Raw genomic sequence first — 17,255 nt, forward strand, 5'->3', positions numbered from 1 at the left:
CAATTCTCCTGCACATCCAATGCCCCTTGGAAAAATCCTCTGTCAAGGGCAGGTCATGCCTCATGAGAATGAACTGTCAGCGTAGGACAAGACACTTGGGACTACTGTCCTGAACTCACCAGTCTCAGAAGAATGGGCTTTGAAAAGTTTTCAGAACACAGGATAGGGGTGTGTAAGCAAGTGCAGGTAATCCTTGGGAAACACATAGTTCCTGAGGAGGTTCTGAGAGCTGTTGGATCCAATCCTGGAAAAGGCAGAATTGTGTTCAGGGGGGTAAGAAAGCAGGAGCCTGCTGATGTTTTCACAGTATTGCATGGGTACAGTAACAATGCCCATAGGAGCAGGATGTCCTAGCACTCTCAGATCAAGCAGACAGCCTAGAGCCTATTAGGCCCATATCCCAAGAGAATGCCGCTCATGTGTGAAGCTTCTATAGCCAGGAAGCTGAAGCAGGGAACATCGACATTGTCTCAGTTAGGGGTTTACTGCTGAGAACAGACACACCATGACCAATGCAGCTCTTATGAGGACAACATTAATGGACACAGGATTGCAGGTTCAGAGACTCAGTCCAGTATCATCAAGCTGGGAGCATGGCAGCATCCAGGCAGTCATGGTGCCAGAGTAAGTGAGAGGTCTACATATTCATCTGAAGGCTGCTTGGGGAAGATTGGCTTGCATGTGGATAGGAAAAGGGTTTTAAATCCCATGCCCACAGTGACACACCTACTTTAACAAGACCACGCCTCCTAATATTGCCACTCCCTGAGCTAAGCATATACAAACCATCATAGACATCTTGCAGGAGGGTGGTACTGTTCTATCAGAGAGAAGCCTCTGCTCCAGTTAATATATTGAGGTCAACCCTGGATAGGGCCCAGAGCCCTCCACACATCCTGGGACTCAGGGAGGCATCCTATGAAAGAGCTTTTTCCTAGAAGGACACATGGGTGTTAAGGCCTCCCTTCCAGTCAGGCTATAGGGAGTCTCCAATGCTAAACTCTGTCTCTTTGCAGAAGTGAAACAATAAAAATTCACCCTTCACAGTACAGTGAGTAGCAAAAATGGTGAAAGGTGTAAATAGAACCAATTAGTACCTGAGCATGAGGATTGGTTTTATATGAAATGTGGGTGGGTGCAGTGCAGTATCCTCCTCCATGTACCTACATGTTCAGTAACTACCCTGTTCGATGCTGCTTTACACAGAACCATCTGGAATCCATTCACTGAGGGACTCCATCCCTGGACTGGAAGCTACAGGTGGGACTTTTGTATCCAGGTCTCCCAGCCCTGGGACAGGGATGCATGGATAAAGTGGAGAGAAGCAGACTGGAATGGTGCAGAGGTTATCCTGCCAACAACCCCAAGCCCCCAGCTGCATGATAATGTAGAATAGCGAGCAGTTTCCCAGACAGCCTCACTCCCCAAAGACAGACTTCTTCCAGTCCCTCCTTATGCCAAGGGAAAGAAAATCAAAAAAAGCAGGAGCACGGAAAGAAAAATTGCACTACTCCCAGGAGCCAAGGACAAGCCCCCTCCCATCCTCTGATCTGACCCCATAACCATCCACAGCCAAGTCCTGGGCTCATCTCTAGAGGCACATGGACCCAGGCAGATGAGCCCTTGAATCATAATCGGCTCCTCAAAAGCATCCTATGGGTGTCAGTCCTAAGTCCATGAATCGGAGGGGCTCTGCACAGCTGTTCAGAGAAGCCTTCTCTTGATCTCTGTCAAAGATCTCTGTGTTGGATGTCAGAGGAGAGTGTCCACCCAGTATCAGTCCTGGGACTGTGGCCCTCTAATATGTTAGCCCATGTGAACCTCCCCACAGAGCGCCACCTCTCCTTGTGCAACTCCTCCTTGATCGCCTTCTATAGGAAGATATTTAGAGTCCCTTGCACGAGGCAGGGAAAATGGCACAAAGCTGAGGGTGGTAGACAAAGCTGGGAACACATCAAATATTGAGTTGGTGTGAGGCTCCCTAAGCCATGCTTGGGCCGGTCTGTGCCAACGATCCCATAAGTCCCTTTGATTCTCCCCATGTACACAGCAAGAACCAATTGCCAGGCCTACCCTCTGCCCAGAGCAAAGGGAGATTGGGACTTGGATTCCAACCTTGGCCATTATTGTAATACCTGACCTTGTAGCCCTTGCTCCCTTTGGGGCTCAACAGTCCCCCCAAATGTAGACAGCAATGTCTAGATGGTGTTCACAGCTTTTCTTGCCTGAAACTGTGCTGTGTTTGATACTACAAACCAGGAAGTAGGGACTTGAACTTGAGATCACTGACTCAGGCTAGGGAGGACTCCAGGGCACCTGAGCTCAGCTGCAAAGGCAGAAGCTGAACCACAGTGAGCAGAGGTGGCACATTTTCCTGTTTCTTTCCTTTTCTGCTCTCAGGCCTTTCAATGAACTCCACAGATGAGGATCTTTCCTCCCAGGCTTAGTGTCTGCAGCCATGAGGGTCCTCTCCAGGGGATTCAAAACCCCAGAAGAGTCTTCAGAAGGAAAGCGCTACACACTGCTCTGCCCCCAGCACTCTGAAAAACAGACCCTTTCTGGGCTTGGGCCAGTCAGTGCTCAATAGTTAGCTTCTGGCTGCACTGGCTGCTCACAAATAACACAGCTGCCTGGGTCCTGTGACCTGGCTCTCACAGACTGTGATTGAGAATTTATTTCAACTGTGTCAGCACAGCCACTCTGTTCCTTCTGGTCCCAAGTTGCACAGAGCTCCTTGTCCTCATACACGCCTGTTCCATCACTGGACCTTAATATTTAAAGTGAGCCCTACACTCAGGATGGACTTGGTTTTCTATACATCATGCCAACCTCTGTGTGAGAGGAAGTGTCTGCATGTGTATGCATACCCCCTTATGTGCCTAGGTGTCCATGCTACCACTACCCCATGTCCTGTCAGGGGCCATCCTCTGGTCAGGTCCTCACGCCTGCATGTCAGACCACCTGTCTTCAAGCCCCAACCCCTCCCCACTGCACAGATGCTGAGCTTGTGGGCTTTGCTGATGCATCCAACATTGATGGGGGTTTTGGGGATTCAAACTCAAGTCCTCACCCTTGGGAGGCAAGTGCTCTGCCTATCCCTGCAGCTTTGTCTCAGGTGTTTGATGATAACCTAGAGCCTTTCTGAGGATTTATGAGAACAGTGTCATCTTGATGGGTCAGTTTAGAAACACAGCTTTGTCTTTTTTCATTTTTTAAAATCTGTACCGTCAGTTTGAGGCTAATCATTCAGAATTCAAAGAAAAATTGACACAGCGAGCATAGACATGAGGACTTTAAAGCAGGGGGCACAGCAAATATTCAAAACAGAGAACTGAGGAGAGGTAAACATCTTACAGGCTTTGATTTCTAAAAGCCTAGTCTCTCCATAGCCCACAGAAGCCAGAGCCTTGAAGCCCTTCCCAACCATGTCATGACAGGTCCTATTGTGACCTCATGAGGAGCGACTGTGAGGAGGTCCAGCCAACAGATGTTAAGCTGTAGCCAGGCCTGGATTTCTTTGAGTGCTTTGAGAGGAGGTGTGGAGTGGAGCCCTCTGCGACTTGGTTTTATCTAGTGAGCTGTGTGTGGTTGTATCGGATTTTACTGTACTGTGTATATGTGTATGTGTCTATGTGTGTAGGATGATGTGTGTTGACAGATTTGCTTGTGTGTGACTGTGTGTACACTTTCGCCCGTGTTTGTCAGTATATGTAGGATTGTGTGAGTTTACAGGTTTGTGTGTATGTGTTTGTATGTGTGTACGTTTTCTTGTGCATGTGTGTGTCCCTGTGTGTATGTTTGTGTGTGTCTGTGATGTGCGTTTTTATTGGTGTGCTTGTGTGTAAGTATGTGTGTACCTGTTCATATGTGATTGGGTTTTGTGTGAATCTGGGTGTTTGTAAGAGTTTGTCTGTGTGAGTATAAGTACACTTTTGTGTATTTCTGTGTGTGCTTCTGTGTGTGCCTATGTGTGTGTGTGTGTGTGTGTGTGTGTGTGTGTGTGTACACACGTTCCCATCCCCTTTTGCCCCTTCTTGTATCTATATTACCTTCACCTCAGTGCAAGCGAGTGTAGAGGCCAGAAGTCAGCCCGGGCTCCTGTTCCTAAGGTAGGTCATCAACCTCATTTTCAAGACAGGCTCTCTCACTGGCCTGGAGCTGCCCAAGTACCTGTGTTGGCTGACCAGTGGCTCCCAGGATTTTGATATGCCAACCCCATAATATCAGATTAAAGGCCTACGTAGACGGCTGCCTGCTCATTTATGGTTTGATTTTTTTTTTCTGTGTTTAAGAGATAGAATTAGGCCATATATTCTCAAGACCACTGGCTATTTCCTTATTGTGGTTTTGATTTTTCTTTCTTTCTATCTTTCTTCATTATGGATTGCTGGTTTCATTTTTTGGTGGTGGTTTTTATGTTCTCACATGCTATATTACTGCTTTGATTATATACATTTGTGCAGTCGGATGATTCACTCTATCTCCATTTTCAATGTCCTGCGGTTTCATCCTTTTACATTATTCCTGTTTCTCTATTTATTGAGTACAAGCAATCATTGGCTTAGTCTTGATACAAATTTGCCCTTTGTGACATTTTGACTCTTCAGCCTTTGTTTAAGGTTTACTGTTCACTGATATTTAACTGCCTTATTCCTTGTGGTTGTTTAATTTTAATATTCAGTATTTTGCTCTGGAGAGTTGTGGAGTTTTGTGGATCACTAGGTCCTGAATTTCAATGGAGTTTCCCTTAAGTGTTGGCTTTTTACATTTCTTTGTTTTGTCTTATACTAATTGTTTCTCCTCCCGTTTCTTTCATCTGACCCTTTTCTTCAAACTACACCCATTCACAGTATTGATCAGCTTTGGCTGCCCAATCCTATTGTAGTGTGACGATTTTTATTTTCATCATTGCATTTAGTATGTGTGTGCTCTTGGCTTTCTCTTTTGGGGTTGGTTATTTGGGTGGCTTTTACTTATGATTCTTCATATTTTCCCCCTTTTCATAATTTTATTCTATTTTTCTAGTCTAGTCTTTTCTTTGTTTTTATTTTTTTTCTTTTTGTTTCGTTTGTTTCTTTTAGGTTCCACATGTGTAATTTTAGTTCCTGAATTGCTCCATCTTTTTCATTATTTGATTCCATTTTTTTTGTTACTTTTAGGTAGCATTAGTACTGATAAAATGCCTACAGAGATTGAGAAGGAGTTACCCCCTCCTAGGCCCGATCCCAGTATCTCTCAGGAGGGAACCTTTCATTCCCAATATAAAGTACTGAAGACTATTGGAAAAGGAAGCCATGCCAAGGTCCTCCTGGCCCACCACCAGCTCACAGGAACCCCAGTGGCGGTCAAAGTTCTCCGAAAGAACAAGCAGTGGTTCCAGCCAGCCATGACAGAAGCAAACATAATGAGAAAGATCAACCACCCCAACATTGTTTCTCTCTTACAAGTCATTGAAAACAAAACTAGAATATACCTCATAATGGAGCTGGTGGAAGGCCAACAACTCTACCAGTACATCAGAGAGTCAGGGCACATAGAGGAGGATGAGGCCCAGCAAATATTTGAACAGATATTGTCAGCAGTGAGCTACTGCCATGGAAAGGGGATTGTTCACCGAGACCTGAAAGTGGACAATATAATGATCAATAAAAACAAAAAGGTCAAAGTCATCGACTTTCAGCTTAGCACCGAAACACAACCTGGACATATGCTAAACCAGCACTGCGGTGCGTACTCTTTTGGTTCCCCGGAACTCTTCCTTGGACTTCTGTATGACGGGATGAAGAATGACATGTGGACAATAGGAGTGGTCTTGTATTATATGGTAGTGGGAAAGCTTCCATTTGATTCAGTGATCATCCAAGAATTACAAATACAAGTTGTTGCAGGGGTGTATCCTGCCCCCTGTGGGGTTTCAGAAGAACTGGAGAACCTCCTTACTCAATTACTAACAGTAAATCCAATGTATAGACCAACAGCCAGTGAGGTGGTGAAACATGCCTGGTTCAAAGAACACGGGAAGGGGTTCACAGGTCGTTGTGAAGAACTGCTTCCCCTCAGGCCAGACCCTGAAATTTTGGGTGCGATGAAATGCATGGGATTTCAAACCTCTGTAATAAAATACTCCCTAATAAAAAGAAAATATAATGAGGAAATTGCAACTTATTACTTCCTACAACAGCAGGCCCTCCCGGGGTATGGCTGTACAGCCCAGGCACAGCAAGTGCGTCCCATTGCAGCCCCATTTCCTAGCCTTGATCCTGCAGGTGCTTTTAGATTACAAAGAAAGAGGAGTGGAAGCCTGCCAGTCCTTGGCACCTTGCAGGTGTCATTCTCCCACAGTCAAGTATATCAGTATGGCCAGAAGGCTCATCCAAAAGGAGGAAGAAGGTCAACAGTGCCTGGTCCTCTCAGGGCACTACCACTTTCACAAATGTGCCATGAGTGTCCCATGCATTCAAACAACAAGCATCTTCAGTGAGAAGAGTAGCAACAAGGAAATAAAAGAAGATAATCTACTCTCCCACAGAGCCCCATTAGAGGATAAGCCCATCTCCAGCAGGGTCCGGCACAGAGGTTTTAAGGTGTGGACCATGAATATAGCAAATGCCCTGATTAATCTTTGTTGCTGCTTGCCAAGGAGAAAGAAACCTCGCCTGGTGCAGAACAGCATCTCACCCGAGAAATGAGCCACAGGGAGAGTCCAGAGAACAAGCAGCAGGCATAGCCCAGGTATCTTTGTGCTTTGTCCTTTCCAGTTTGCTCTATGCTCCTCCTTCCTCTGTCTCTGGTTTCCATTTTCCCCACAATTCTTACCTTGTATCTTCTCTAAGTTCTTTATGAGGTTTCCCCAACACCAAGCCTCCTGCCTCTTCTTGATTTCTCCTCTTCCCAGCAGGGACCCAATATGAATGATGAGTTCCCCACTCTAAAGAGTTGTCTTGTTGACCCATCCCTTCAGATGGACTCCAGCTCCCCCTTAGGCCAATAGCTCCCACAGGGTGAGGACTAGAGGTTCATGGGATCTTGGACTCTTCCATGGGCTACTGGTCCTAGCACATGTGGTCATCAATTCCAAGTGCTGCAGAACAGAGTCTTATCTTTTCAAATGTGACGTCCCATTCCATTAAGCCTTAAAATTAATAACAAGGTTTGTCATTGAATAAGTATCAACAACCTAGTTTGTGGGTTATTGTTGATGGTCAGAATCCTGGATGCATGCATAGTTTTTTGCATACTGATTTTTTTTTGTTCCTAAGGCCTACTGATTGGTAACATTTCTAAATGATTTCTTTCATAAATCTTAACTGAGAAGTAGAAGAGAAGAAGTAATAAAATAATAAAGCAATCAAAGCTGCAAACGGTAATCTAAGTATTCTACCTCATATTTTTTTTTGCTTAGAATAAATTCTTTTTTTCTTTCACAGTGCCATCTTGAAATTCTGTCATATCCTGTGTGTAAACAGGTGGTGATTTCAGACACATGGCCAATGAAAAGACACCAGAAGAAGCTACAGCACCAACAGGAGTAACAGCAATAGCACCAGCAGCATTAGCAGTAGCAGAAGGAGGAAGAGGAGGAAGAGGAGGAGGAGGAGGAGTAGGCAGAGCAGGAGGAGGAGGCAGAGCAGGAGGAGGAGGAGAAAAATCTGGAGGAGAAGGAATAGGAGAAGTGGAATAGGAGGAGAAGAAGGAGGAGGAGAAGGAGGAGGAGGGGTAGGAGGAGGAGGAAGAGGAGGAGGACTTTGCTTCCCTGTCCTGGGATAATTGCTGAATGACTTCTTTTGGAGACAGATACTATGCTGAGCAATGTTTATGAAACAAATTATCAGAATATTAACCATTCATAGAAGACATGTCAATATTCCTGAAGAGGATCACCCCTGGAAGACAGAATTAGATGGCAGTGCAAGCTGTGCGGAAAGTCCTTAATGAGGACGACTTTCTCAAAGCTGATGATGTAATAGTTCTGAAGGAGCATTTTGTGGGAGTCAGGGTCCCATCTACCTCTGTCTGGGCACACAGAGCTCCTGGCCTTGCATCCTGCCTGAGAGGTGACCTGGATTATTGGCTTCCCTGGTCCACACAGGGTCCTGGATTGCTTGGTTGCCCCTCATTCCTGGTCTACCCTGTGCCCCATGGTGTTTGCAGCTTCTATGGGCTGAATTTAATCAGTGATTCACTGGAGCTGGATCTGAACCCAAACCACAGGGAAGCCCTGGGCACTGAGGACAATAAGAGCAACAGACAACATCTCCTCCACCGCTTATCTCTCTGCTCCACAAGGCAAGGCAGCTCTCACACAGGTGGTATCCAACCTAACTCCCAGCAGGGTGAGTGTGAGATGTCTGTGGATGAGCCCACATTACAGTACGATTCTGTGGGAAGACATCTGATAGCTTCTGGTGCAGCTGCAGCAGTCAGGACACATGGAACTACAGTGGAGGTGAGCTATAGGACCAGGTAGCAAAGAGTCTGATCTGGCCAATGCTGATCTGAATCCCTGGGTGCTCAGGGCTACAATGAATGCCAGTCATGGGCATGCAATGTGTCATTAACACTGTGTGTGACCACATTCTGAAAGTCTTGTCCAGAAAAAAACAAGTGGTCTTGAGCACTGAGTTTCAGTCCCGACTCATGGGGTACAGGATAGCAGATTGATCTGAGTATGAAATCGCATGAATATGCCCTCTGGCTGCTCCCTGGGCTCAGGATAGATGGGCCCTGAGAATGCACCATTCATGGGTCTGCAGGAATAGGGGAGAGCTTGGCATTCATGAGGCACTCCTAACCCTTACTTGAGCCACTCTGGGGAGGAGATGGCATCATTTGTGAGATGGGCTTATGTGGGACACTATGCTTCGATGTATGGCACAGACAGCTCCTGTCCTTGCTGACAGTTCAGACCCACAGCTGGCCTCATCTCAGACAGTCCCATGAGGAGTGGTGTTTGGTTCCTGCTTCACAGTTAGGGCAGGAAAATACCTAGGATACGATGGGCCACTGCAGTGAGTACGGGCCATGTGCCTGTCTTGTCCTTGCTTACTTGTTTTTTCCTCTTCCTCCTCCTCCTCCCCCTCCTTCTTCTCCTCCTCTTCTTCTTCCTCCTTCTCCTTCTCCTCCTCCTCCTCCTCCTCCTCCTTCTCCTCCTCTTCCTCCACCTAATTTCGGGAACCACCCAGAGACCTTCACAGGAGTGTAGTTCATGCTAATCAGAATGCAGGGCTGGAGGTCAAATTCTGGGTAAGGTCTCCATCCAGCCCTGGTTGCTCCCCCACACACCCTGCCTACCTGAGATTTCCAAATTGTGTTCTCAGGGTCGTGGAGAATCCTCTACAGTTAGCCCTGCCGGTACAGCCAGTTTCTTGGGAACACTGGGTTTAGCAGGAGTCCTCTCCATCAGGCTCAGAACCTTAGAGTGAGTGAGAGGGCTTGCTGAGTGGCACACTAGGACCAGAAAGGTGTAGAGCCCTCCAGTGGTAGTCATGAAGTACTGCAGGAGTTTATTTCCTGATTTCTTCACCTCTACCTTGTTCTAAAGCCTTTTCAGGGACACCTAGGGACCTAAGAAACTTGACTTTGGACCCCCATAGCGCAACAGAGAGACTAAAGCAGCAGCCCTGTGAAACTTCTGCAGAGGACAGTGTGGGCTCTGTGTTGTAGAGTGGCTGTGGAGTGGCATGAAGGCTGACTGACCAGCCAGTCACAGAGAGCTAGGGACAGTTAGATTCTTGGAGGAGGGAGCATGAGCGGCAGACACAGCAGAGTTGAGGCCTTCAGAGGAGCCAGCTCATTTAATAGAGAAGCATATGCCCTCCCAAAAGCCTGACAGCTTAAGACACTGCACTGAAGACCTGACCCAGTAACATGCCTCATTTACACATCACCTACCTGTGCCTTGTGTAGGGTCCTCAGGTTAGATCCTAAAGTCCATCATGGCTGAAAGGCAGAAGTTTGCACATCACTGCAATGTGGAGGCTACTCTCAGCTGATGGGACCCACGCAGTCTGTGGACAAGTTTGCTTAAGTGAAAGTTGGCCGTCCTTGAACTCTCGGGTCTTCCAGGGTAGTGTGTGTTGACCATATGCAGTCATTCCTAAAGATATAAGTGCCAAAATTCAACAATAGGGAGAGAATCCTATACTGGATGGAATCACTCGGCTCAGTGTGGACACAAAGATATCCTATGCCATGGCATGGAGGCTCCCAAGAACTTCTAGGATGAATTGAGGCACACAAGAGCCCACAGTGCAGCCTGGGAGAACATTAAAGTATCTGGAATTATCAGGGACCCTAAGGTATTTTGGGCAGGATATGGAGCTGATGCATGCTGGGATGCTTGGAGGAGACAGCCTGAGGTAAAATAGAGGGCAGTGTGTCATGAAAGCTAAGACAGAGCAACCAACAGGATGGCTTATCTGGCCCAGGACAGATCGACTCTGCCAGAATTAGATGGTCTATGTAGACGTTCAGTCCTGGGATTGTAGGAGCATAGAAAGTGCCAAAAGTCAGGGTGCGGACTACCTCCATGTTTTCTATCTCCCTGTAGGTTGAAGAGGCAGAGAACAACCGCAGAGGTGCCCAGTATGTCCTCAGCCTGGACAACAAGTGTCTACTCAATCATACAGACAGCTCATGACTCTCTCACCCAGCGAAACCTGAGACTGCACACTGGTGGACCAGCTGGTTCCTCAAGAGGTTAGCTCTCTCAATGGCATGAAGTTCAGGTGCTACCTCTTCCTATACTGGCCTGGTGAAGACAGAACCCTGGAGGACATTGTGGTCTGGGCAAGAGATATCCAGCAGCCCTTTCTGTGCCAGCCAGCCTTGAAGGTTGCTTGAGATCATTCCAGCATGACCAGTCTCCAGCTTTTTCCAAGCAAGTCAGTTGTTGGCCCTTACCACTTCTGCCCACCACATCAGTCGCCTTTCCCTGCCCACTTGTAGGAGATGGGACTAGCTCTGACTTAATCATAGGGCTTTGGATGGGCTCTATTTTTCCTGTTTCTGGTTGTAAGCTACTAGGATTCTCAGGAGCGTAAGTGTATGAGAGAAACAAGTGTCTTGTTAGCCCTGAAGCAGCCTGGACTCTGGTCTTATCTGCTAGAGAAGGTGTCATGAAGGGACATGGGCAGTAGAGGGAGGTCTATGACTGCAAAGCCTGCCTAGGCTCCAATAATCCAAACTGGGTACTGCAGAATTTCCGAGATCACAGCTCTGCAGTTACCCTTCTCATGTCCTGGTTTTAACTACTGCACCCAACACAAAGCCTCCCTTGCAGTATGTCTCAGATCCATTTGAGACTCTGCAAACCAGACATCTTTGTACGGAATGGAAAAGAACCCTTACTGCACATCTCAGGTTGTGGAGGCTGGTCCATCCTGTCTGACAGTGTTTCTGAGTCACTGGTATAGGGCTGTTTGGGGTCTCCTCTCCTCACCTTAGCCAAGGAGGTCCAGGGTCATCAAGCAGGTACAGTCCATGGGCTCTGATATGGTTCATGGTATGTTATCTACTCATGGAGCCCTCAAGATTTCTTTACTGCCCAGGCTCCAAAGAAGTATTTGATGTCCCTCTACTTGGATGAGAGGAGACTTGAATGTCACTGCTGCTCACAGGTTCTTGGTAGTTGAGCCCAATAGTGGATGCATTTTTGTGAGTCATATCTGCACCTCCTCCTAACATCTGTTAGAGTAGATGAAGTCTGTCTGGCTGGGTGGGGCAGTACCTCCTCATCTAGGCCTTCTTGTGTGCATCTTGACCTCGGCCAGAACATGTGGAGTTGGGACAACCATTCTGGATGTCAGCTGATGCAATGCCTCACACAGAGGTGCTGGCAGAACTGAGGGTTCTATTCCCTGGACATTGTGACACGAAACAGACTGGGAACAGTGGGAAGAGGAGGGTCCACAAGGCTAGCTCAGACTCCAATCTCTAAAGATCAGATTTCATCTTTCGTAGAAAATCTGGTGAACTAGCCCTGCACAAGACGCATATTACCTTCCATTAGAAAACCTTTGGGAACAAAAACCCTAGTGTAAAGTGGGGTCTGTGCCAACTGTGGGTGCCTGGCATCGGTCAGGTCTGGTGTCAGGATAGGCCCATTCACAGACATACACAGGCACACACACACACACACACACACACACACACACACACACAAACACATCATTTCATGCAAGCCTACACCGCCCCCCCCCCAATCACCTGCTATCTTGGGATGTGTCCAGGTTGCCTCAACTTAGCTTCTTCCCACCACATATGTCCCTAAATTGTGTGAACCAAGGGTGGTCACTCCCCTTACTGGGTTCCCTATTCCTCAAGTTCAGGTGAGGTCACTCTGCTCCTCCTGATCCTTTCCTGGTCTAGAGCTTGTCACCTGACCCTGTGGTTCACAAGTGCTCCCAAGGAAGAAATAATCCATGTCTCCATGTTTACGTGGTTGCCCATACTGCTGATTCCTGGCAGGAGTCATGTGTGGATGGGTACTTGACAGGGTCTTGGTCCTTAGTTTGTCAGTGTCTCCATCACCACAGCATTCCTGTGAGACCAAAGCACTCCAGACACAGCTTGGGATATGCTGAGTGGCATGGCAGAGTATGCCCCTGAAGAGCAGGCAGGCCCAGCATGGCCACAGAACAGCCTTGGATGTGCCTGTCTGCCTTTCCCACCAGAGCATGACCTGCTGTAACAGGTGCTTGTCATTATCTTGGGGAACACAGCAGTGAGAACCCTGCTGGGGCTTCTGGTCTCCAGGGAGCAGGCAGGGGCCTTGTGCTCACTTGTCCCTCACTAGTCCCCTTGGTCCAGGGATTGTGGTTTTCAGGACTCCCAGAAGCATCAGAGGCCAGCACAAGTCATCCTTAGTGTGTGCAGCAGCTACAGGTGCATGCAGGTCAGGACCTGTGCCCTGTGTCTTCAGAGACAAGAAGGAGCCAAGAGCATTGGCTGACCCTGAGAAGCCACTTGGGTCTCATAAAGATTCTATTTATGTCCTTCCTCTGGGCCTGTGGAGACATTGTAGGGAACTATACCAATTTCCTTGGATGCCAGGCTGTGCAGAACTGCAGACTGTGGTCACAATCCATAGGGAATGGACAGGACAATTACAGGCCACGCTCTGCCATGCCTCTGCCTAAAAGTGTGCAATGGGGTCAGGGTATGGGCATAAGGAGGAGCCCACGCAGATTCGAGTCTCCTTCCAATATTCATCTGTGGGCTGGGTAAAGAAAGCCAGCACAAAATCACAGTAACTTTATATGATTGTCTTTTAAAAGAAACATCAAAGATAACAGGTGTAAATCATGAAAATGGCATCTGTGTGTGCGTAGACAGCTGTTTGCATGGAGAGTGTGTACCCACACTCCAAGCACAGACTACAGGCATGGGGAGTGTCTGTCTACACTTGGAGCAGAGCATACATGCTATCAAACACACAATAAAGGCCATCATGCCCAGGCCCTGGGTCTATAAGCCACTGAAAGCCTCTCACTCCTCAGTGGGGTCTGATGTCCAATACCTTAGAGACATCTGCAGACTGTGCTGTCAGAACATGAAGAGCCATGAGAGTCTCCCCCGGGAACTCTGTAGTCTTGCTGGAAATGCAAGAGGAAAGCCCAGCCTCTAGGCCAACGTGTAGCATAGTTCATACAAGTATCACTGACACACAAACATGTTGAAGACAACATGGCAGGGCCTGGCAGAGATGTAACTTGGACAAAGGTGGAGTGGCTGGGACAAATGAACAATCATGGCTGTGGTAGCTCCCTAAAGCCTGGATTTCTGCCCCCTCTATTATGGGGTCTCTGAAGAAGACAAACGGGTGGACTCCTAGAGCATCCTGTTGATTAGCTTGCTGTTCAGATGTGGGATGTGGTCACAGTGCTCTGACAAGGCCACAAGAACATCCATGGGAGTGGAAACTAGCCTAGGTGTGTCCTACTGTGCCCAGGGATCTGCACTCTGGCTTATGGTGTGGAGGCCCAGGGTGCAATGGGGTCAAGGTGTGGCATAAGGAGGAGCCCACGCAGCATAGCATGTGAGTCCTTGAACTCACTGCATTTAAGTCCTGGGGTGAGTCTCATGTGGTCAAACTCTGCATGACTCAGGTGGCTGACATCTTACCTGCTGTGATTGACATCACCGGCTTTTACAATGTGGGTGTAGCCTTAAGAGCCATGTTATATACTTGTCAACTGGAAAACAGAACTTGTGTTTCACTTAGGATGGATGTGTGTCCTTCCAAAGTGTGAGTGTACCATACTTTTGTTTTCTTCCCTCCCTCTCCACTTCCAAAGTGTGGAAGGCCTCCTTGATGTGGGCTCTAGACCGCCAACGCTCACTGCAATGATCACTTGGGTTTGCCATGAATGAACTTCTGTACTGGGAACTGACCTGGCACAGGGCTAGGCTTCCCTTCCTTGCTGACCGAGTAGAAACCTGTGACAATCAAGTGACACCTGAAAGAGTTCCTGTGCACCAAGTTGGGGTGCAGTTCTCTGAGTTGCATGCCTCTGTGGATGAGTCCCACAAACGCCAAGGCACTGGTGACAGGCCTGGAAAAGGACAGCATAAGTCACAGGAGACCCCAGGTTGATCTGGCAAGGGATAAGCACTCTTTGCTATGATTAACCTTATCTTGCTCATGGACAGACAATTCTCATGTGAACCAAGTGTGCTAAGTTTAAGAAAATGGGCTGGGGCTGGAGAGCAGGCTCAGTGGTTCAGAGCCTGGCTGCACTTTCAAAGGTCCTGAGTTTGATTCCAGTCACCATATTATGGATACTAACTAACTATAATCAGATCTGATGCCCTCTTTGGACACACAGATGTACATGCAGATAGACCACTCAAATAATTGAATCTTAAAAGAAAGGAACAAAGGAATGAAAGAAGGAAGAAAAGAAAGTTAAAGAATGAAAGAAAGAAAAGAATGAAAGAAAGGAAGGAAAGTATGAAAGAACGAACGAAAGAAAGAACGAAAAATCAAGAAAGGCAGAGAGAGAGAGAGAGAGAGAGAAAGAGAGAGAGAGAGAAAGGAAGGAAGGAAGAATGAAAGAAAGAGAGAGATAAAAAGGAGAAGAAAAGAAAGGAGGAAGCAAGCAAGCTGGTCAACTGTAGAGAAATGGGCCTGTAATACCAGACAATCAAGACACTCAGTAGGAAGGGGGATCAGAAGTTCAAGGCTAGCCTGGTCTACAGCATGAGTTCAAGGTCACCATGGACAACTTAGTCACACCCTTTTTCTAAAGGTGAGGAGGGCTCAGGCTACTAACTCAGTGGTAGAGCACTCGTGGGGAAAGCAGACTGCTGTCCATTGATACCTCTCCTTCCTTGCTCGGAAATACACAATGGTATTAGAAGAGTCAAAGGTTCTTGGCCTAGTATCCACTATTCTATTTGCTACATCGTTAAGGGTGCAGTTTTTGGTATTTTGGTCAGGGATCAAATCTATGAAATAAATCTTAAGCAATACTCTTATTGCTGTCAGAGTGGAAGGTGGATGATAAATGCTTGCCCACCTGCATCAGTACAAAGCTGGTTCCTTGGACTCCCTGCAAACACATCACTGCTAACTGTATGCCCTGTGTAGGCTTTTCCAGCACTGTACATAGCTTGAAAACCTTACCTGCTATGGACCCTTGAGTGGGCATCCTGCCTCTCTCAGTCTCAGAATGGAGCACCTGGTCACCTCTAGGCTCACAGGTCAGGGACCTCTTCCATCCCATGGTGAACAAGACTGGCACGGCTGCACACACCTTGAAAAAAGAATATATTGGCAACCCTTAACGAAAAAGATGGTTCTTACTTTCCATTATGGCATTCTATAAAATACGGGTATTTCCTGGTACAATTACACATGTCATTGATTGTGTGTGTGCGTATATTTTTGGAGGTTGGAGGGGGATAATTCATTTCTCTAAGCCAATTCCTCAATGCGAGGCGAAAAACATTGACTCTCATACAGACTTTTAATAATTACACAGTATTTTATATATTTTTAAGATTTGTTAATTTCTCCAACTTTTTTTAGCGCTCTCTCTCTCTCTCTCTCTCTCTCTCTCTCTCTCTCTCTCTGTGTGTGTGTGTGTGTGTGTGTGTGTGTGTGTGGGTATGTGTGTGTAATTAGATATAATACTCAGGGTCAGTACATCCTAGACTTGAGCTACCCTATAACTTTTTATGTTTTAAACCGCTTTATTATGATATCGTTGACATATAAAGCTGATATGTGCTAGAGGTGAGCATATTGATGTTCTTAAAGACATGTTCTTTCTCAGATACAGAACGCGAGCTGGCTAAAATCCTTGCTGCTCATGCAGATTAACCTTGTCATGCACTGAAGCAATGGGGCACATACTAAGCACACTCCCTGAGATGCCTCCTAGGTCGGTAGCACTGGCTCCATCCCCGGCACAGCTGGAGTGGGCAGCTGTAAGGTTGTGGACCTGCATTTAGGACACTGGGCCCCAGGAGCACCTTACCTGCAGGTCATCCTTTCTACCTCTGAATGTCACTCCTGGGTTCTCACTGCCTGGCACTTAACCATAGACAGCACTGTAGAACTGTCTAAGGCCAGAAGGGCAAAAACATTGTTGTTATAAATTTCTACTATGTAAATGTCAAATGTTGAGCTTCTTGAACAGTATTCTGAAATGAACCTGGGAGAAACACAAGAAATATGGTCTGAAGTCTCTTCTGGAACTGCCACTCCAGCATATTCTTCCACAGGCAGTCACTCTCCTCTGCACTACCGTCCCCCTTGTTTTGCAGCTCATGGATCTCCTTGCTTAGCATATCCACAAGGTGCATTTGCTGTTGCTTCTCCAGCTTCTCCCTGGCATCTTGTTTCCATGGGTCTGGAGACAGACTCCCCAGAGGACAACTCCTCTTTACTGATAGTTATGAACTGCAGATCCCTGTGCTCAATAGTGGGGGGCTGCTGCGGGGACTACAACACCAGAATGACTGTTTCTTGGGGCCTCTGCAGTGTGGAAGGTTTTCCTGGTTTGGTCGGTGTGGTCAAAGAAGAGAAGGAAGCAGGTTCAGGGAATGAGAGTGCATCTGTCACCCATTCCTCTCCTGCTCCCTGTACTTCCTCTCTGCTTCCTTGTCCAGGCAGGCCTTCTATATCTCAGACCACCGCTGCTGCTCCTCACTCTCTTTTGCTAGCCAGCAGCCACCTGAACAGACTGGGATCCTGCCTTGTTTGCAGAAGGTGGTGGGAGGGGCAAATCCACTAAAATGCCGCCAAA

General features: G+C 47.2%; 1 pseudogene; it reads left to right on the plus strand.

The window, feature by feature from the left end:
• The first annotated feature begins 3,222 nt into the window (after positions 1-3,222).
• LOC134485051 (sperm motility kinase Y-like) lies at positions 3,223-15,292 on the plus strand (annotated as a pseudogene).
• Positions 15,293-17,255: the final 1,963 nt, after the last annotated feature.

This window comes from Rattus norvegicus, chromosome 1, assembly GCF_036323735.1.
Source record: "Rattus norvegicus strain BN/NHsdMcwi chromosome 1, GRCr8, whole genome shotgun sequence".
In the NCBI taxonomy this organism is placed as follows: Eukaryota; Metazoa; Chordata; class Mammalia; order Rodentia; family Muridae; genus Rattus; species Rattus norvegicus.